Source organism: Ovis aries, chromosome 11 (assembly GCF_016772045.2).
Source record: "Ovis aries strain OAR_USU_Benz2616 breed Rambouillet chromosome 11, ARS-UI_Ramb_v3.0, whole genome shotgun sequence".
NCBI classification, from domain to species: domain Eukaryota; kingdom Metazoa; phylum Chordata; class Mammalia; order Artiodactyla; family Bovidae; genus Ovis; species Ovis aries.
Window position 1 is genome coordinate 60,121,227 of NC_056064.1, and position 22,757 is coordinate 60,143,983.

At 46.2% G+C, this 22,757-nt stretch overlaps 1 long non-coding RNA gene across 2 annotated transcripts; it reads right to left on the reverse strand.

The window, feature by feature from the left end:
- Nucleotides 1–8,088: 8,088 nt before the first annotated feature.
- LOC114116945 (uncharacterized) lies at nucleotides 8,089–22,461 on the reverse strand. Of its 2 annotated transcripts, XR_009595421.1 has the most exons (3): nucleotides 22,332–22,461; nucleotides 12,203–12,386; nucleotides 10,120–12,036 (listed from the first exon to the last, which is right to left on the reverse strand). It is a non-coding gene; the product is annotated as an uncharacterized LOC114116945 (long non-coding RNA). The 2 variants fall into 2 exon arrangements; XR_006061338.2 differs by having other exon boundaries at nucleotides 8,089–12,386.
- Between the last annotated feature and the right edge of the window lie 296 nt (nucleotides 22,462–22,757).

The window sequence follows — 22,757 nt, forward strand, 5'->3', positions numbered from 1 at the left end:
GAGAGCAAAACGCTTTCCAGCCAGCGCTGAAGCCGTCTGCTTAAACAGGCGTGCATGTCTGCATCAGCTCTCCCCACAGCCAGCGGTCATTCTCGCGGCACTGCCCGTGGGTCACTGAACAGGCTCGTGCTTCGTGCCTCTTGGGCACCAAGTAACACGACGAGGCCGACTATTGATCCGAGCTGTGTGTGTGCTCCAGGGCACAGTCGTGTCCGAGTCTTGTGACCCCCTGGACTGCAGCCCGCCAGGCTCCTCTGTCCATGGGACTCTCCAGGCAAGCACACTGGAGTGGGCAGCCATGTCCTTCTCCAAGGGATCTTCCCAACCCAGGGATCAAACTCACGTCTCCTGCTTTGCAGGCAGATTCTTTACCGACTAAGCCAGCAGGGAAGCCCTGCTCGGAGGCATCTCACAGCAAACGGGCAAGAGAGAAGATAAACCGTTCTGTGGTATCAGGAAAGAGGTGGGCTGCCGTTGTCCTTGCTGCATAGTCTCGGAAAGCTCGCCAGGACTTGGAGCCTCAATTTCTCATTTGTGAAAATGAAGAATGAAGGGGTTGGGTCAGATTCTGACTAAGGATTTCTCGTTTCTAGACCTCTCTGGGTGTGTGAAGCACCTCCCCAGCCTTCTTCATCTCTACTCTCTAATCCAACTCTCCATCCCAGCCAAGGCATACTAATGCGTCAAAGGGTTTCGGTTAGTTCTTTAGTCCCCTTTGGTCTACAGGCTCTGCCTTGGCGTCCTGGCAAATACTTCACAGTAGCATGATTTTATCATGATTATTACAAGAGCTGACTGAGAAAGGACAATGTTCCAGGTTTCCGTGGGCATCGTGGGAGAAGCCCAGTAGAATTCCAAGATCTGACGTCCTTCCCCTGGATTATTCATGTGTACTTCCAAGTCTCCACTCAGCCATCACCCCTTCTAGAAAATCTTCCCCCTTGAGTGGGAGTTTGGGATTAGCAGATGTAAACTATTATACATAGGATGATAAACAACAAGGCCCTATTGTATATCACAGGGAACTATAGTCAATGTCCTGTAATAAACTATAATGGAAAAGGACATTAAAAAAAAAAGAAAAAGAATGTCTATATGAAGATAACCAAGTCACTCTGCGGCATAGCAGATTGGTACAACATTGTAAACCAACTCTGAAAGTGAAAGTGAAGTCATGTCCGACTCTTAGCGACCCCATCAACTGCAGCCCACCAGGCTCCTCCGTCCATGGGATTTTCCAGGCAAGAGTACTGGAGTGGGGTGCCATTGCCTTCTCTGAAACCAACTGTACATCAATTTTAAAAAAAAAATTAAAGAAAGTCTTCCCTCGTTATAACTCCTGAGAGGATAAATGTCCTGAACCACCACTGTGCACCAGAATTCCCTAGGGAGCATCGTCGTCATCGTCACCGTCATTTTTATTGTAAGGATGCCTGACATGAGGTCTCCCTTCAACAGATTAGCAAGCACGCGGCACCCGGGTGTTGCCCGTTGGCGGGGGTGCACAGCCGATCGCTGGAACCTGCCCATCTTGTAGAAGGGGAACTCTGCACCTGTCGGGTGGCTACTCCCCGTTCCCCTCCCTCGACCCCTCTAGCAGCGTTGTTTTACCCTGTTTCCGTGGGTTTGATTACTTGAGATGCTTCACAGACGTGCAACTGCCCAGCGGGTGTTCACCCCTCTGCGGCTGGCATCACTTGGCGTAACTTGTTCACCCTTGTTGTCACACGCAGCAGGATTTTCTTCTTTTTTTAAAGGCTGAGTAATCGCCCATTGAACGCATACACCGCAGGAAGTGATGAGGGTTGAGTATCTCTTACCTTTGCTTTTAATGTAAACTAATTTAATTTTGCATGACTGACCACGTTCTCTCTCTCTCCCCCTCATAATCTACTAGAAGTCTTAACTGAAGTCTAGATCTCTTATACCAAACAATAACATAAACTCAGAATATCAGAAAAGTCACCTCTTACTGTAGAAAGAAATTAGTCCATCAACTTAGAGAGACAGAAGACCTGCAGCTTGCAGCTCCTTCCACTTGGTTTTCAAGCCCCACGATGCCCCATGATTCGAATGAAAATTAATTCAAGCCCCAAACAACCACTGTAAAAACACTGGCCATACCTGCACTGGTTCTATTATATTAAAGTTAAGACAGCAAAGAAGGGTATTTGGGGGCATTCCTACATTCCTGGCTATTTCTTAAGGATTTACACAGCTGCTCAATGAATAAAACACAAATATTTGAGAAAGGAAATGTTATGAATTAAGTAAAAAAAAAAAATCTGGAGGTGGTGATAGAAGCGTTTTTGAGATCAAGATCCTGTTCACTTTTTCAAGTTTTTATTTTGGGCTCAGCTGCAGCACCTACTCTGAGCAAAGTACCTGTGCAACATGTGAAATTACCGGATGAAATCCAGGCTCCTATAGAAGAACAAGACATTCAACATGACATCCTGATTTTTAGCAAAGCAAAATGCATTGCAGAACACAATTCTAAGAAAGTACCAGCCTCTACCTCATGATTGAAACTGACAACGACGTCTCACCAGGAAAAAAATTACGTTTTCCGTGTTTATTTCTACTGTTACCTACCTGGGCAGCAGGTTATGAAGCAAAGAATTGCAGCTGAACTTGAACAAGAGCAAACACTTCCTTTATCTCCTCCCAGCCCGGGTCTGCAACAGATGGGTTTCTACCGCCTGTTTTCAACTGAGCAAGTACTCGTGAGCAGCTCAAATGAGAAAACACACAGTGGATAAAGAACCAGTGAGGTGGTTTAGTGATAAAGAATCCTCCTGCCAATGAACGAGACGTGGGTTCAATCCCTGGTCTGGGAGGATCCCACATGCCTCTGAGCCTGAGCTCTGGAGCCCAGAAGCAGCAACTACTGAGCCCAGGCGCTAGGCCCACCAAAGCCCGCACACCCTAGAGCCCGTGTCTCCATCAAGAGAAGCCCCCGAGTGAGAAGCTCCTGCCCGACGCAAGAGTAGCCCCACTCGCTGCAACGAGAGAAAGCTCTCTTGCAGCAGGGACGAGCCGGCACAGCCAAAAATTAACAAATAAAGTTATAGAAGTAAAGCATTTCAATGCTTAAAAAACGGAAATAAAAAGCTTATTTTTTCTAGCTTTTGTCACATAAACATATGTAGACGTAAACCCAAAACAAAGCAAAAGAACCAGTAAACTGGGAATAAATAATAATTAGGCAAAATTCTACAAAGGCTTTAAACAGTGACAAGTTTCTGCAGGTAGGGCTCGCTGACCATATTAGCAAATGGTCTCTACATGAGCTGAACGGTCAAAATACCTTTTCCTTGGAACTCAGGATGAAGCACCCGTGCCTATTCCAATGAACTCCTTAAGGATCCGGTGACGCCTGTGTCTCTGTAATGCTCTGGTTGCCCTGCTTCTAAGGAAAGACGCCCGGTGCTCAGCTAGCGCCTTCCTCGGGTAAGCGCTTTCCCAGGAGTGGGATGGAGGCAGATGGGGTGTGGATGGAGGGACAACCCAGGGTTTATTTCTCTTAAAGCAAAATGGAAACTGATGATAGCATGAACTCTGATGAAACACAGAACAAAACTGGGTTCAGAGGGCAAAACAGCAATTGGCGTTGGCAGTAGGACTCTGGTCAGGAATCCCGCAAGCCCTTGTGCTTCATGCGCCCAGAAGTGAGGTCAGGAGTCAGGTCCTTTCCTGACTGAGCAGAATCGGTGCTCGTCGTAGGATGTACGTCCTTTAGCAACAACTTCTTGCTGTCCCTCCCTCCTCACGGAGGGTCCCCCTTTCCCCCTTGTTTGTGCCCATAAGCTTCTTGGGCCAGGTGCTAGAGGGGAGCTGCTTCCAAATTTCAATTTGCTATGCTCTCACTCCAGCTGTATAAAAGTAATGGAAGCTGGTCTGCAGGATCCAAAAGGAAAAAAGGACCAGACTAACGGGGAGACGGGTGAACAACAGCCAGCACGGGCTTTGCTAATGCAGGTCCACAGGGATAAGAGGACAGATTCCAATCCTTTTAGACCATGAACCTCTTGCACCTTGTCTCATGCCCCTGGGTATGTTCCAGAGTCTCCTAGTTTATAGTCTGTGGGAACTTGAATAGAATTTTCTATCCTACTGTTGTGTGAAAATTGTATAAATCTTGAACAAAGTGAAAGTGCTAGTCACTCAATTGTGTCTGACTTTGCAACCTCATGGACTGTGGCCCACTAGGCTCCTCTGTCCGTGGGCTTCTCCAGGCAAGAATATTGGAGTGGTATTCTCCAGTACACCCGTGGAGATGCCATTCCCTTCTCCAGGGGATCTTTCTGGCCCAGGGACAGAATCTGAGACTCTGGCATTGCAGTCATATTGATTGGTTCATGGTGTTTTCAGGTCTATTATAGCCTTCTGCTTGTCTGTATATTCATTCTATTGATGTTTGAGTTTGATATTGAAACTCCAACTAAAAATCTTAAAAGTAAATCTAAAATCCAAAATTCTTAAAAGTAATTGTAACGTATAATAGAACTATATGCAATTTTGCTCTGTGTTTTCCATGTCTCCTGTAGATGTGTTCTCAGACCCTCATCATTTAAAAACACAAAAAAGAAATTTTTTTAGAAAATGGGTTTTGGAGTCAGTCAGGCTTGGGTGCAAGCTACGAAACCGTCAAGTACTAATTGGATGACCTTGGCTCTCCTGACTGACCCCCATTCCTCAGATACCAGCGCACATTCCAGGCTATTAGGAGAGCAACGCAACAATGACTGGCGGGGGGTGCGGGGGGGCCGGGGGCGGTTCCCCTCGTGCTGGACCCCTAAGAGAATCAATAGAAACTGCCTAACAACCTCCCACTGGCCATTTTTGTACAATCCATGGGTGTGACGCAGCCACCCCAGAACCAGAGTGAAAGAAGTCTCTGAGCTAGATTGTATCCAGGACTGTGTCACTCTGTAAAGAATGGGATAGTTGAAAGTGGTTGAAAGCAACAGTCTGGAACTAAAAATGGAAAGATTGGGCAAGATATTAAAAACAAACCAATCACAACAACCTCCCAAGTCGTAACAAGAGTTGGGCAACAGGAGAGCAGCCTGAGTCACTGTGGAGGAGAGGAGGCTAGGAGAGGCTAGGAGAGGCTAGGGACTGGGCGAGAGCGGCTGGAGAGACTGCAGATGAAGAGGGCTTGAGGTTGAGGACGTGAAATGGTTTTTCCAATCCCAATCTGGGTTTATTTTTATCTCCCTCGTGAAATGTAAAATAATTCACATGACAATCTGATTGAGACCTTATGGGTACCGTCTCCATTGTGCAAGACAGGAATATTTTGGGCAGAAGACCTCTGCCAAATGGTAACAGAAGATGGCCCGTGTGAGCTAAAGTCAAGTGGAGCACAGGGAGGCAGCTTAGAGAATGTGGGGAGAGGAGGCCCCTGGTGTGGATAATGAGAGCCGATGTTCTCTTGTCCTTGTTAGAATCGCCTATTGTTTGTGTCATCGTGGACTTAATGAGGCAGGACTTCTGATCCATGCCCTCCAGTCTGTCACTGAGGGGGGCCGTGCAAGGAGCATCGGCCTGTGGCTGAACAAAACCCGAGGCAGCTCTCAGGATGTTCCCAGAGCTTAACTCTTTCCACTGCAGCACCTGAAATTGATGGGAAACTGCAAAGTTTAGACATCTGGCTCACGAGTCACTAGCTGTGTGTCCTTCAGCATTACAGGATGGTATCTACAGCAATCTAGATGAGATCTTAAAACATCGAAAAACTGCAACGGCCAGTGGAGCCCCAGCTTTAGACAATCTGTTCCTAATTTTGCTTTGCCCTTGGAGGACTATTAAGAGTTTTATAAAAAAGACTGCCATGTCCACACTGGCCAGCTCAGGCTGTTCAAGTCTCAAATGTATGGTAGAGAGAACAATTAGAGTTATGAAAACTCAGTCCCTCCCATCAACTCCCAGGTACAGGCTGTACCATCATCGGGCAATTTCATCATCTCCTTTTTGCATCTGTGTTTGTTTAATGTTGGAGTGTCTTTGGATGTTCTTGCACAAATGGCTATCTATAAATCCCCAACCATTAGCTGGCCTGGGACTTTCATACGGGGATCCAAAGAACTAATCAAAAGAATATTTGGTAACAATTCTATGTTTATAGAGAGGATCTTTTTTTCCCCTCTAAGGAGCTCAAAGTCCTTTTCATTAAAATATTACAGCATGTCTACGAGGTAGGTAGTAGGTCGGAATCGGTAGCTCTGTAATTCATAAACAAGTCGCTCAACGTTGGGCCAGCATGTCAGAGTCCTGAGAGGCTAGAAACACCCAACCAGCTCAGCACACACACTCCATGCTGTTGTGCAGAAGCGTGCAAGCCAAATAAAGTGTGAATTCAGATCCACTGCAGAGAAAGGAATACTTGGCCAACCTGTAAAATGTATTTCTATAAAGTATCCTTCCCAAATGCAGAGGTTTTCAATGATATTCTAATAAAAACATCAGGGAGCCTGTATCTACCTCTCAAAACCAGAGAGATACTTCCGTGTGTGTTAGGGCAACAGACTTGAGAAATAAATTACAAAAACGTACAAACACAGCATATTAAAAAGCAGAGACATTACTCTGTCAACAAAAGTCAAGGCTATGGTTTTCCAGTAGTCATGTATGGATGTGAGAGTTGGACTATAAAGAAAGTTGAGTGAGTGAGTGAAGTCGCTCAGTCGTGTCCGACTCTTTGCGACCCCATGGACTGTAGCCTACAAGGCTCCTCTGTCCATGGAATTTTCCAGGCAAGAGTACTGGAGTGGGTTGCCATTTCCTTCTCCAGGGGATCTTCCCTACCCAGGGATTGAACCAGGGTCTCCTGCATTGCAGGCAGACCCTTTACCGTCTGAGTCACCAGGGAAAGAAAGTTGAGCGCCAAAGAATTGATGCTTTTGAACTGTGGTGTTGGAGAAGACTCTTGAGAGTCCCTTGGACTGCAAGGAGATCCAACCAGTTCATCTTAAAAGGAATCAGTCCTGGGTGTTCATTGGAAGGACTGATGGTGAAGCTGAAACTCCAGTCCTTTGGCCACATAATGCAAACAACTGACTCATCTGAAAAGACCCTGATGCTGCGAAAGATCGAAGGCAGGAAGAGAAGGTGATGACAGATGATGAGATGGTTGGATGGCATGACCGACTCAATGGAGTCGGGAGTTGGTGATGAACAGGGAGGCCTGGCATGCTGTGGTTCATGGGGTCACAAGAGACAGACATGACTGAGCAACTGAACTGAACTGAACAAATACCAGCAAAATTCTCACACTGGCCTTTTTGAGGAAGATTGTTAGTAAGACACATTTTACAAAATACACCTGGTAATACTTACCATATATATATATATATATATATATATATATATATGTATATGTGTATTCTAAAATATGAAAAAAAATGACTTAAGATATAATAAGAAAGACTTTCCTTGTCACAAGGAAAATTGTTTGGCTCCCAGAATGAAAAGACAAAAAAACGTCTAGAATAAGTTACCAGGAAAGGTTGTGAGCTGACCTGGTCCCAAGTATCTGCTGGGCTCAGAGCAGCAGCACAGATGGAGCTAGATTTCAACATTCTCCGCCCCCTGCTTTGAAAAAATAAACATTCATGGTGACAAAATAAGAAATGAATAAACTGGGCTTCCCTGGTGGCCCAGCAGTAAAGAAACGCCTGCCAATGCAGGGGACGCGGGTTCGATTCCTGGTCTGGAAGACCCCACGAGCGGCCGAGCAGCTGAGCCCGTGCGCCGTGCTCTAGGGCTGGGGAGCCGCAGCTCCTGGGCCACCTGCTGCAACTGCTGAAGCCTGAGCACCCCAGAGCCTCTGCTCCCAGCAAGGGGGGCCAGTGTAGCGAGCAGGCTGCACTCGCCACAGCTGGAGAAAGGCCCGTGGGGCCGCAAAGACCCAGCGCAGCCAAAAATAAGCACATTAAAGCATTCTCTAAGAAAGCAAGCAAGCAAGCCATGGCCATCGTGACTCACAGAGCTGATCCAACATCTAACAGCACTGAGTTCAGTTCTCATTATATCCGAGCATTCTCTTGATAATTTGGCAATATTTGGGTAAGCTCCAAATTCAAAAAACAGACATAATGTTTATTATATAATTATCCTATAGAATGCATCTTTCTCACTTTCATTCCAGCAGATTCACTAATTATATGACTTTCACCATAATTTATGATGTACAGAGAGTAGTGACTAAAGGATTGAAACACAAAATGTATTCTACATATATGAATTTGGGCGTCTTCTCATTAAAAAAGAAAATTAAATGTAAGATAGAAAAAAGAACTGACTTCAAATAAGTTATTTCTCTCTACGGACTCAAAATTATCTATTAAACTATAAAAAGAAAATTAAATATTAAAAACATTTTTGTAAAAATAAAATAACTCATAATTCTAGTATTTGGAGTTTGTCCCACTGGCATCATGAAGACTTGGGATTACACACCATGTGTGTTAGTTACATAAGTATGACTGTAAGAGTGATATGGACTGTTTAATATTGCGAAACATTCCCCAGCTTGGGAATCTTGCCCTAATTTGAAGTCAGATCACGAAGTGAAAGAAGAAGTGAAAGTGTTAGTCACTCAGTTGTGTCTGACTCTGTGACCCCACAGACTGCAGCCCTCCAGGCTCCTCTGCCCATGGAACTTTCCAGGCAAGAATACTGGAGTGGGTTGCCATCTCCTCCTCCAGGGACTCTTCCTGACCCAGGGATCGAACCCATGTCTCCTTGTTGGACAGGCAGACTCTTTGCCACTGAGCCACCTGGAAAGTCTGCATACACGCAAACCCCCCTTTATATAATGTTCATGAGTAGTCCTGCTTTCTCTCCTTCCACATCTCCTGGGATATCAGACGTTCAATAGGTGCCTCTAACTGTTGATATGAAGTTGAAGGATTCATGCCGTAATTGCTGCAACTTCCAATAAAAGACTGCAAGTATAAGGAGACCCGTTTACAATCCTCTGGGGTGCCTGTTGGCTTGTTTACAAGAAGACTGGCCCTCTGAAGAGAAGATAAGGAACTTTCACAGGGCAAATGAGACTGACCTTTCAATCTTTGAGCAAAATGGTCAGCCGCGTTATGACCCAAATCATCATTTTCTGTGATGATGACCTCAGAATTCTGCTGATAAAAGAGAGAAAAACACTTTGCTCTGAAGTCCTTTCCCTCTGGAAAAAAAAAAAAATCAGGTTACAAATCCTGCCGAAGATGTGGATCCAAAATTAAAGAGAAGAAAACCCGATACACTTGGAGTATTTTTTAAAGACATTTCTGTTTACTTTACCCACCGACAGCGCCTTCAAAAGCAAACTCACTTGAAAAAGCATGAGAACACAGCGCTGCCCAGAATTCAGCGCTCTCTCAATGGGGTCTGACTTCCAGAAAGTTTATTCTGCACAACTCCTGGATGCTGCTCACTCTACACACGTATCACCTTTGAGTCAGCTCTTAGATAAGCCCGGAACGTATGGGTGGTTTCAGCACCTGCCATGACTCAGATCGAAATGCAGATGATTTTCTACAGACTCAGAAGACAGAATAATGGAAAAAATCTTCTTTTTGACTCCTGGTTCCCCATCAATCACTTCATGAATAAAAGAGCAAGGCAGCCGTCAGCAACCACAATTCCCAGTGGGCTAGAATGACAAGTCATCAGATGCACCAGGGCTCAAAAGAAATAAGGGAGGGACACTTGGCTCTCCCTGCAAGGTCTGAGACACGAGAAGACAGCTGTCATGGTGGTGGGAATAAGCTGATACAGACGGGAAAACGACAAGTTTCAGCTACTTGAAGTTTGGAGACACTGAATGGATTAAAGGCAGAACGCAAAATCTCCTGCCTCAGGTGTTGAGCAAAATAAGAAACCACAGAAGAAAAGATAATGATAAGAAGGCGATTGCAGGACTTCCTCGGCAGCCCAGCGGCTAAGACGCCATGCTTCCCATGCTGGGGGCGCAGGTTCGATCTCCGGTTGGGGAATAAGATTCCACGTGAAGCATGGTGTGGTCAAAAAAAAAAATATTTTTAATTTAAAAAGAAAAAAAGAAGGTCTAATATGTATTACTTATTCAGTAGATATGAGACACGATAGCAATCCTCTATGCACACTGTCTTTTATTTTCTGAATTTACACATAGGAAAGGTAAGGCTCAGGTAAGGAAATTTGTCCAAAATCAGGGATGAGACTCAAGTCCAGGACTTTCTGACACTATAGTCCAGAATCTTCACAGCTTTATCTTATCGAGGGGGGAGGGAGCAATAAGACAAAAAACTAGAAATGAAGTAATAAGACAAATAATTGGAGAAAATACTGACCATATGTGTGACTGAAATGTAGTTAATACAAAAACGGCCTTTAAAACCCCATAAGAAAAAGATAAAATCATCAAAATGAAAGTAAGTTAAGAGTCAAGGAAAACTAAAACACAAAAGTTTCTAAAAATGAAAAAAATTGTTATTGTATTCCTTTCTATTCTTGCTGTAACAAGTTACCCCAAACTTATTGGCTTAAAAAAGCATATTTTGTCTTCTCATATTTAAAATTTTTATTATTGGAGTATTGTTGATTGACACTATTGTTATTTCTGCTGTACAACATGTGATTCAGCCACAGATATACATATATCCCTCCCTCTTGAGGCTCCCACCACCTCCCACCCCTCTAGGTCACCACAGAGCACCAAGCTGAGCTCCCCAGCATCATTTTTTATGTTACATGTAAGCTCCGAAGGTCAGAAATCCAACGCAGGTCCAGAGGACTGCCCTCCTCCTGGAGGTTCCACGGGACCCATCCCTGGCCTCCATCAGCTCCTGAAGACCGCCACCTTCCTTAGGTCTTGGACCTGTTCCTCCACCTTCAAAGTCAGCAGCTGACGCTCATCTCCTCACTGAAATCCACTTCCATCCTCACATCTTCTTTCTCTGACTTTGACCCTCCTGCTTCCTTCTTCCAAGGATATTTGAATGACATTAGGTCAACCAGATAATCCAGGATAACCTCCTTATCTCAGAGCTGTTCATTGAATCCTATCTGTGAAGTCTCTGTTACTAGATAAGGCAGTGGGCTTAGGGGTGCTAGGACACGGGGATCAGAGCATGGACAGTTTAGGGGGAGGGCAGGATTCAGCAGACCACAGCTGTAACCAAAAGTTCAATCAAAAACAACAAAGATGCCATTTTTCACCCACTGAACTGACAGGCGTGCAGGGTACAACCACACTCTGTAGGTAGGGGCAAAAAGTGGCACAGGTTTTGGCACAGAAAGACTGTGTGTGCATGTCTGTGCGTGTGTGTGTGTGTGTGTATATATATATATAAAACTGACCATTCCCTTTCTCCAGATGATCTTCCCAACCTAGGGGCCAAACCCAGGTCTCCAGCATTGCAGGCAGATTCTGAGTCACCAGGGAAACCCATATAACTAACATACAGAACTATTTATCAGTGCATATCACTATATCTCAAAGAACTTATCACGTTATTCCTCCAACTTAGAATTCAGTTTATTGGAGTTGGTCATAAGGAAATCACCACAGACATTAATGAAAGATGTTAACCTCAATGACATCAACCTAATATGTTTCAATAAGTAATGGTATTGTCCTCTAACAGGATACAATGTTATTAGAGTACTGTGTGTTCATACTGTAGGAAAGAATTATATTGTATAAAAATATCTAAAGATAAGGAAATGTCTTAAATGACAAAGGCTACAAATAAATAGCATATTTACCCATTTTATAAAGAATATTTTAAAATAAAAAGTGGGTATTTTTTATCTTCTCTGTGTCTTCCAGCTTTTCTCCAGTGAACATGTGTTACAGTTACAATGATATCAACATTGTTTCCAAAAGAACCTTCTTCTTCAGCTTGATACCAAGCAGGAAGAGCTTCAGCCTCTCCAGGCAATTCAGAGAAGGATGAGCTCATCTCCTGGGACGTGGCCAGCCTTGGAGTCTTCTCATTTTCCCCACTATCAGTAAAGCCCATGACAATTCATGAAGATGGAACACTTTCAGGGGCCAGAAAAACAGCAGAAAGAGAAAGGGCTTGGACCGATGATCTAAATTGGAAAGGCAGCGCCACTATTTACGGCCTGTGTGACCTCAGACAACGCGCTGAACTTATCAGAGCTTTGGCTCGTCGTCAGTAAAGCAGTACTTACTGCTGATACTTACCTTCCAGGATTCCGTGAAGAATAAATGAAATCATTAAGTGTCACATATGCAGGTGCTTCGGGGTCAAGAGGCTGGGAACTCGGAGCCTGGGCTGTTCCTTCACTGACTGTGTGACTGAGGCCAGAATGCTCTGACCTTTTATGTCTTGGCTTCCTCCATCACAGGACACTGGAGTGAACAGTACCTGAAATTTAAGGTTATAAAGCACTATAATTATAGTTTTCTCTGGGTATAAGCTCAGTAATGGGATTTCTGTGTTGTATGAATGTGAAAGTGTTAATCGCTCCATCGCATCTGACTCTTTGTGACTCCATGGACTGTAGGCTCCTCCGTCCATGGAATTCTCCAGGCAAGAATACTGGAGTGGGTTGCCATTCCCTTCTCCGGGGGATCTTCCTGACCCAGGGATCGAACCCAGGTATCCTGTACTGCAGGCGGATTCTGAGCCACCAGGGAAGCCCTCTGAATCATATAGTGGCTCTATATTCAGATTTTTAGGGAATTTCTACACTGTTCTCTCGGAGAAGGCAATGGCACCCTGCTCCAGTACTCTCACCTGGACAATCCCATGGACGGAGGAGCGTGGTGGGCTGCAGTCCGTGGGATCGCGAAGAGTCGGGCACGACTGAGCGACTTCCCTTTCACTTTCATGCATTGGAGAAGGAAATGGCAACCCACTCCAGTGTTCTTGCCTGGAGAATCCCAGGGATGGGGGAGCCTGGTGGGCTGCCGTCTATGGGGTCGCACAGAGTCGGACACGACTGAAGCGACTCAGCAGCAGCACACTGTTCTCTACGGCAGCTGCATTAATTTACAATTCCCACCAATAGAGCAGGAGGGTTTCCTCTTCTCCACACCTTCTCTAGAACTTACTATTTGTAGATTTTTTGATGATAGCTATTCTGACCGGTGTGAGGGCTACCTAACTACATTTTTGATTGGCATTTCTCTAATAGCTAGCGATGTCGTGCACCTATTCATGTGCCTCTTGGGCACCTGTATCTCTTTTTTGGAGAAATGTCTATTTACGTGCACCACCATGTGTAAGCAAACAGCTCGTGGAAGCTGCTGTATAACCCGAGGAGCTCAGCTCAGTGCTCTGTGACAACCTACAGGGGTGGGGTGTAGAGGGGAGGGAGGCCCAAGAGGGAGGGGGGATATATGTGGACATATGGCTACGTCACATTGCTGTACAGCAGAAATTAGCACAACATTGCAAAACAATGATACCCCAATAAAATTAATTAATTAAAAAATTTTTAAAGCACTGTGGAGTTTAGCACAGGGCCTGGCCTCCCAAACACTATGAGTAAATGACAGCTAATACCACAGGTACTCAGTAAATCATGAATTTTTGTCATTTCTAATGACTGTATTACACAAGCACATTCTGATAGTCTTTGGTTATCATCAGGATGACAAAAATCAGGTTACTCTTCTCCTTATCACTCCAATCAGGAAAAGTCAAATGAACAAGCCTTCGTGCTGGCCAGATTCACAGCCTGAGAAAAATACATCTTTCAAACTCTCTCTCTGACACTTGTCTCTGTGTCACTGAGAACGTGGTTGTTTGGAACAAATGTTCCCAAACTGACGATCTATCGAAATGAGGCTGAAAAAAGAATGTTTCGGGAGATCTTTCAGCACTTGCTTAGGTTCCTTTTTTTTTTTTAAGAGTCTCAAAACTTTTTATCTAGAACACCTACTATGTGAGATCCTTTGACTGAATATTGGGTTGAAATTTTTAAAAAAGAGAGATAAAACACGTGATTAAAACCCTTGAGAAACAGTAAGTCTACTGAAGGAGACAAAAATCCAAACAAATGCAAACTGCTTAGGGACACAGAACAGAAGACCAAAGCCCAGAGGCTTTTACTATGGACACAATGTGTGCTTTAGGAAAGACGGAATATGAAGATTGACATTCTGTGTACACCAAATTGATGGACACTCTCAATGTCCATGGTTAAAAAAAAAAAAAAAGAAATCTACCTGAAGACCTGGCGAAAGTCCCCTTGCCTGGCAGGGGACCCCAGTCTCTGAAACACTGGGCCCTGAAGCTTTGCGGTGAAATGCTGCCGACTGGGTTTGTCTGCGGCGTCTTCCTCAGCTGCTGCTGCTGTTATTCAGCTGCTGTGTCCAACCCCCGGCGACCCCATGGCCTGCGGCAGCCAGGCTTCCCCATCCTTCAGTGTGCCCCGAGTTTGCTCACTCATGTCCACTGAGTCGGGGATGCCATCCAGCCATCCGTCCTCTGTCTTCCCCTTCTCTCATCCTCAGTCTTTCCCACTTTCTTTTTCTACAAAATCTCTACTTCCGTGGATTCTACAGCCATTAATGCATCTCTCACTGCTGTGTTGCTGCAGACCTCTTTTCCTCACGGCCCTCATACTTCTCTGCTTATTCCCTAAGAGCTGCTGGTCTTCAAGGCTTCATCCTTGACAGTGATCTGTAGTCAATCTACATGCTCTCGTAGGGAAGAATTTTTCAACCAACGTCAATGCTTATGATTCCAAATTTACATCACTGACCTGATCCTCTCACCCAGACGCTAGACCCTGTAGTTCTGTCTCCTGGATGCCTCCACTCAACGTTCCAAAATATTTAAGTTCAACTGGTCCAAGACAACACATCATTCATCACTCTTTCCCAAACCCATCTTTGTATTTGCTGATCTTGGCCACTGACTTCAACACAGCTGTATGAACCAGAATTTTAGAAACCATCGTGGGTTTCTCTTTCCTCTACACCTTCCTTAACTAACAGCCAGCAGACCCTAAACACTGTTGCAATCATCCCCTCCTCTCCAGGGTCACTGGTAACGTCAGGGACTCACTGTTTTTCTTTTTTTCCACTCGAGTATAATTTCTTTGCAATGCTGTTTGTTTCCGCTGTACGACAGTGTGAATCAGCTGTTTGCATACATTATGCCCACTCCCTCTTGAGCCTCCCTCTCTCCCTGCCCCCTCTTCCACCCCCGAGGTCATCACAGAGCACAGAGCTGAGCTCCATGAGCTGCAGAGCAGCTGCCCACTAGCTAGCAGTTCACACATCGTGGCATACACACGGCGGTACCACTCTCCCCATTTGCCCCAACCTCCCCTTCCCCCACCTGTCCATGCGGCCATTCTGTACGTCTGTGTCCCTATCCCTGCCCTTCAAATATGTTCATCTGTACCATTTTTCTAGATTCCGCATATATGTGCTAATATATCTGGAATATTAACAATATATGTGGAATATATATTGTTTTATATATAACAAATAAAACAAATATTGTTTTATTCCACAATCTATGTGGAATATATATTTGTTTTTCTCTCTCTGACTTACTTCACTCTCTGTATGACAGTCTCCAGGCTCATCTACATCTCTACAAAGGACCCAATTTCATTCCTTTTTGTGGCTGAGTAATATTCCATTGTATATCTGTATAACATCTTTTTTTCCATTCATCTGTCATTGGACATCTAGGCTGTTTTTATATATGTGTCCTTTTTGAATTATGGTTTTGTCAAGATACATGAGCAGCAGTGAAATGGACAGCTACATGTAAAAGAGTGAAATTAGATCCCTACCTAACACTATACACAAAAAGGAACTCATTGCTTTTCTTACAAGGCAAGAGCTTAAATCTATCATCTTCTCCTTATCTCTCAGAGTATTCTTATTCTCATATATTAGCAAGAGTCAGCTTTGTAAAAGTCCAAATATGGCCAAGTAATCCCCAGTTTATCCTCGCAGACAATGTTTCAGTGATTCTCCTTCATGCCCAGGGTAAACACCCAAGCTCCTGGCAATGATACACAAAGCGAATCATATCCCTCCACCATGCTCCATCACAAGGCTTATTCCTCAGAACTGCAGAACTTCTACGAAAATTTCACAAAGCTATTTTGTTTCCTCAGCCTAGAATTTCCAACCTTCTTCTTCCTGTTTGATTCACTCATCATCAACATGGCTGATCTGTGACTGTTTTTCTAGAATCATCTAAGTTACCATTCCCTCTGTGAAGCTTTTTCTAACTGTTCCAGGTTGATTTAGAAGTGCCTGCTTTGAATAAGAATAAAAGATCATCTCTCTCACAAGGAACTCTACTCAAGACTTTGTGATAAACAAGAATGGAAAAGAACATGAAAAAGAAACTGAATTACCTTGCTGTATGGCAAAAATTGAATGGTTTGCCTTGGAAACAAACAGAGATCATTCTGTCATTTTTGAGACTGCACCCCAGTACTGCAAGAAACCTATACGCAGGTGAAGAAGCAACAGTTAGAACCGGACATGGAACAATGGACCAGTTCCAAATTGGGAAAGGAGTACGTCAAGGCTGTATATTGTCACACTGCTTCTTTAACTTGTATGCAGAGTACATCATGCGAAATGCCAGACTGGATGAAGCATAAGCTGGAATCAAGATTGCTGGGAGAAATATCAACATCCTCAGATATGCAGATGACAGAAAGTGAAGAGGAACTAAAGAGACTTTAGATGAAAGTGAAAGAGGAGAGTGAAAAAACTGGCTTAAAACTCAACATTCAGAAAACAAAGATCATGGCACCTGTTCCGATCACTTCATGGCAAATAGATGGGGAAACAATGGAAACAGTGACAGACTATTTTCTTGGGCTCCAAAATCACTGCAGATGGTGACTGCAGCCATGAAATTAAAAGACACTTGCTCCTTGGAAGAAAAGCTATGATAAACCTAGACAGCATATTAAAAAGCAGAGAAATTTATTTGCCAACAAAGGTCTGTCTAGTCAAAGCTTTGGTTTCTCCAGTAGTCATGTATGGATGTGAGAGTTGGACTATAAAGAAAACTGAGCACTGAAGAATTGATGCTTTTGAACTGTGGTGTTAGAGGAGACTTTTCAGAGTCCCTTGGACTGCAAGGAGATCCAACCAGTCAATCCTAAAGGAAATCAGTCCTGAATATTCATTGGAAGGACTGATGCTGAAGCTCCAATACTTTGGCCACTTGATGTGAAAAACTGACTTATCAGAAAAGACCCTGATGCTGGGAAAGACCGAAGGCAGGAGGAGAAGGGATGACAGAGGATGAGGTGGTTGGATGGCATCACCAACTCGATGGACATGAGTTTGAGCGAGCTCCAGGAGTTGCTGATGGACAGGGGAGCCTGGATTGCTGTGGTCCATGGGGTCGCAAAGAGTCGGACACGACTGAGCGACGGAACTGAGCTGATGGCAGAAATTAGTACAACATTGCAAATCAATTACACTTCAAAAATATTAAAGAAAAAGCTCACCTCTAAACCAGGAAACTCTTTCAAAGACTCTAGTTTTTGCAGGACACTTCATACAGAACAGCCCCTTTGAGGTGACCGGAAATCCCATCCACACTGCTTCCAGCATTTATCATTCTCTGCACTCTCCGCATGGCCCAGATTTGCAGACTGCAAACCGCAGTCCCACTTGCTGACTATCCCTCGAGGGAACAGGGACATTTGCAAAATTGGGACAAACCTTGCAGAAAAGCTCAGGCGTGGCTGCCTACCTTTATCCTCCCAAGAAGGTGTGGGTCAACAGCTTGCTTCCTGCAGCCTAAAGTTATAAGTCATGGTGAGCTTCCACATGTAATTCTTTTCCTGAATGACGTGTAATATTACATTCAAGAATAAGACCCAGTTCGTATTCACAAGGCAGAAGAGCATGATGTCTGTCTCGCTTGACTCCAGAAGACAGCAGAAACAGTTGGGATGCACTAGAAAGGCAGGGGGTGCGAGGGGCCAGTCCGGAAAGCCCCTATACTAGTCTATAATAGTCGTAGGAGCTCCCTCACTGCGACCCTGACAAGGCAGAGAGCAGGAAACCATCCAAACCCAAGCTGGAGGTCTCTCTGTCGCGACTCTCCCAAACGCATGCGGTTTCCCAGCAGAGGAAGATTCTAACAAGCAGAAGCCTAGGGCTCTGCGAAGATGGGCCTCACTGATCCAGCAGGTCGCCCGACAGCCCCAAGGGACACTAAGTCCACAGGAGGGCAAGCGCGGACAGTGGGGGGGCGGGGGGTTACACCGTAGGAAGCAGAGGGGCCTCTGCACCTAGCGTCAGCGGTAGAGCCAGGGCTGCCTCCCTATCAAAGACGCTAACCTGCTCCTTCCCAAAGCCTGATGAACACGATCTCTGGATTGCTGACTTCTGATGAAGATTCTGCATCCGTGGCCTTCCTGACCCGAAACTAGACCACCTGGTCTCGTTGTAACCCAGACCTGTGCCGATGACATCCATGGCCTACCTATTGCTGGTAAACCTGAAGAATCATGTCCGGTTCTGTGTGACCCCATGGACTGTAGCCCGCCTGCCCATGGGATTTTCCAGCAAGAATACTGGGTGGGTAGCCATGCCCTTCTCCACGGGATCTTCCCGACCCAGGGATGGAACCCAGGTCTCCTGCACTGCAGGTGGATTCTTTACTGTGTGAGCTGCCCAGGACGCCCATAAACCTAACTCCTGCTGGTTCCCACCCTCCCCCTCAGACCCCTGTCCTCGTCCAGCAGGCAGCAGGCTCCTCCCTCCTAAACCGAACTGCTTGCTGTTCTGGTACTGCCACTCAGCCTGCAAGATGAACGTCCAAAGCCAGCCTTTCCTCTGCCATTGAATTCAGATAAAGCAAAAGGCATTAATTAGATGACGCTCCAAACACCAGCTTTCATACTCCGGGATAGATTTAGGGCTCCTGGAAATGAGAAGCTAACAATAACAGCGGCTCGGGCCAGGGAAGGGCGGCCCAGGGATGGACTCCTGCCCACGGGCGCTGCCCGGAGGCTCAGCACACAACGGCCCAGAGCCACCTCCACCTCTGCTCCCAAGCTGTCCAGCCCCATCCTGACCCTCAGCACCTCTGGCCGGGATTGGCCGGCCCTGAGTTTTCTGTGAACAGTGATAAGGAGAAGGGAACACTCTGTCCCAGCGATCGTGGCAGGCATGGGTTTTTGCCCTTGGCAACTTCCTTAGATGGCTGAAAGATTTAAAGACTCCAACTGAGTGCACTGCTCTGGCTTCCCCCTTTCTCTGAACCCCTTCTCTACAGCCCGACCTCTGGTTTACCTCCCCGGCACTCCAGTAACACTGCCCTTTCCAAGGTCATCAGCAACCTCGTCCTGAATAAATCTCAAGACAGGTTCTCTGCGCTCCTCCTCCTTCACCACACCCTCCTTCCTAAAAGGCCCTCCTGTCTTCCCTCAAACTGCGGGCTCTTTTCTCCGGACTTGCCGCCTTTCTGCCAACTCTTTCCAACTCATCTCCCTTGACACTTCCGAGCGGTGGCGGTCCCGCTAAATGTTACCCTTCTCCTCTTCCTCCTCCGTCTCTTCCCTCCTTTCCTTCCCCTCCTCCTCCGCCTTCTTCCTCCTCCTCTTTCTCTTCTCCTTCTTGCTCCTCCTCTGCTTCCTCTTTTCTACATACTCACACCCTCAGTACTCGCTTCTGCTGCAGGATCACTCAGAACTCCCCAGAGGAATGTTCACCCTCAGCTGTGACAAGCTCCGGGCACCACCACAGTCCTCTCCTTTGGCCTCTGGGCTACAATCCTGACCTGCCCCTCCTCAGGACGGGGCAAATCCCAGAAAAGAAAAAACACCTTTTGTTTGGAGATCCGTGAATCTACCTCTCTAACGCTGTCTCTTTGAACCTCAAGATCAATGTTTGGCTTGAAAATGAACTTTGGAGCCTGGCTGATGTAAATTCCCTTCCTGTCCTTTAGTTCCATCAGGCTAAAATTGATGCTGACCCTGAAGTGTCCCCCTCAAAGCTCCTTCCAAACTGTTTGCCTCAGTCCCGTTGCTTTCTGCTTCTTAGCTTTAAACTTGGCACCGCCCTCTTGACTTGACAACATTCACCGAATAGTGGATTGCCATTTCTGACTCCAACTTTCCAGACCCAGGGATCAAACCCGAGTCTCTTGCATCTCCTGCGTTGGCAGGGGGACTCTACCACTACTGCCACCTGGGAAGTCTCCCTATTACATCATCCAGGGGCAGAAAGATGCCTGCAAGAGAGCCCTTGTTCTCACTGAAGGGGTCAAGTAGGCTCAGCTTATGCAGAGTTACAGACTATGATCAGGGTTTAGAAAGTGGTTTACAGATGCTACGATGAGGGGGTAACAGGAGGAACTGACCACGTCCCAAGGTTCAGGGGAAAGGGTGCGCATCAGCTGAGGTTTGAAAGCTGAGAAGCAGCCCACCGTCACAGAGTCTACTGGGAAGGACATTCTAGGAAGCAGACATGGAGTGTGCAGTGGTCCTGGGCCGAGAGAAATCTTGATGCATTTGAGGGTCAGAGGAAAGGCCAGGACGACCGAACTGCAGAGAGTGGACTCAGGCTTAGCAATGAGCTGGAGTCGAATCAAGTAGGACATTGTGGAGCTGAGAATATCCATCTTCATCTCCCCTTACAAAGATATTACAAAGGCTTCCTGGTGGCTCAGCAGTAAAGAATCTGGCTGCAATGCAGGAGACACAGGTCTGATCCCTGGGTCAAGAAGATCCCCTTGAGAAGGAAATGGCAACCCATTCTTGCCTGGAGAATCCCTCGGACAGAGGAGCCTGGGGTGGGGGTGCAGCCCATGGGGTCGCAGAGAGTCTGACGCGACTGAGGGACTGAGCCAGCACCGCCACGCGGCTGTCCCCTTTAAGAATCTCACGGGAGTGCAGCTGATTCGCAGTGCACGTCAGTCTCAGGAGCGCAGAGTGGCTCATTACACACACGTGTATCTCTGCTTTTTCGAGTTCTTTTCCCATTTATTTTACTATAGAATATTCAGTAGACTTCCCGGTGCTATCCATTAGGCCATTTTTGATTATCTATCTTATTTTAAATTTACTTTTTACTGGAGTACAGTTGTACGATATTGTGTTAGCTTCGGTTGTAAAGTGAATCGGTTTGATATACACACATACCCTCTCTCTTCTACATTCTTTTCCCATGTAGGTCATTGCAGAGTGCTGAGTCGTTCCCTGTGCTCTCTGTTTTATATACAGTAACGTGTATATGAGAGAAGGCAATGACACCCCAGTCCAGTACTCTTGCCTGGAAAATCCCATGGATGGAGGAGCCTGGTGGGCTGCAGTCCATGGGGTCGCTAAGAGTCGGACATGAGCGACTTCCCTTTCACTTTTCACTTTCATGCATTGGAGAAGGAAATGGCAACCCGCTCCAGTGTTCTTGCCTGAAGAATCCCAGGGACGGGGGAGCCTGGAGGGCTGCCGTCTATGGGGTCGCACAGAGTCAGACACGACTGAAGCGATTTAGCAGCAGCAGCAGCAGCAGCAGCCTGTATACGCCCATCTCAGGCTCCCAGTTCACCCCTCCCCCACTGCCCCCTGGGGGCAATGTCTTCTGCCTCTTCAGTGACTTTAACCTTGACGTGACCAGAGTCGCCGTGAATGCAGAAGACACGGTGCCGGGTGGGGAGAGACACTCAGGAACCGGCCAGGGGGCACAGCGACTCCTTGAAGGAGTGCGGTCAGTGGGAGGGATCATGACCCGTCTGTCAAGCAAGACTTGGCACCTCTCCCCTGACGTGGAAAGATTAAGCCATCTCTAGAAACTGCAATCGAGATCTCCAACTTTCTCTCTGCCACATATTTCCCTGATGATTTTCCCAAGAACTCCTTCCGTAAGACTCCCATGGAGGGACTTCCCTGGAGGTTCCTGGTTCAGATGTCACCCTCAAAGCTGGGGGTGCAGGTTTGATCCCTGGTCAGGGAGATAAGATCCCACGTCTCACGGCCAAAAACTCAAAGCATCAAACAGAAGCAATATGGTAACAAATTCAATAAAGGCTTTTAAAATGGTCCACATCAAAAACAAGAAACAAAAAAAAACTCTAGAAAAAAAATTCCTATGGAAATACTAAATCATAATTACACAAAAATCCTAGAAGAACAGGCTATATGCAAACATGTCATTGCTGCTACCTGGCTTGACCTTGCAAATGGTCATCCCCACTGGGGAGAGGAACCCACATGAAAAAAGCAGGCTCTTGGGTCCGTGTTCTCATATAATGCAAACGCAACCACAATAACAAGGGTTGCCACACCTTACAAATGCGGGAAACAGCCAGACTGGCGAGAAAGCCTCTGAGAAAAGGGTGGTAGAGTCCGCTCACCCCAGGCCGCGTGAGACAGGCTTGAGGCTGCCCTCCACCCCAGCTCGGAGGGACAGGTCGTTTCAGGTTTCAGCAAGCCCAGTCCGGTCACAGGCAGCAAACAGCACAGTCAGAAGGAGCAAGTGACTCTGCCGCCTGTGTGCATGTGTTGGCCCTATAGCTGGGTCGACCAGATGCCAGCTGGCAGTCAAGCTGAAACTCCCTTCTTAAAGAGAAACCAGCACGCCCTTTACATAGATCAGAATCCTTCCTTCTGGTTTAAGCCCCCGCCCCCCAGAAAACCATCCTGGTCTTTGCAAACCTAAGTAAAAACACAGCCCTCCCCTCACCCTGCCGACTTTCCTGCCCTCCCCAGCAGGCATCTGCAAATCCCTCCTGGGCACAGATGCAAAACACTTGCCAATCCTCCTCTGGGAGATTTGTGGG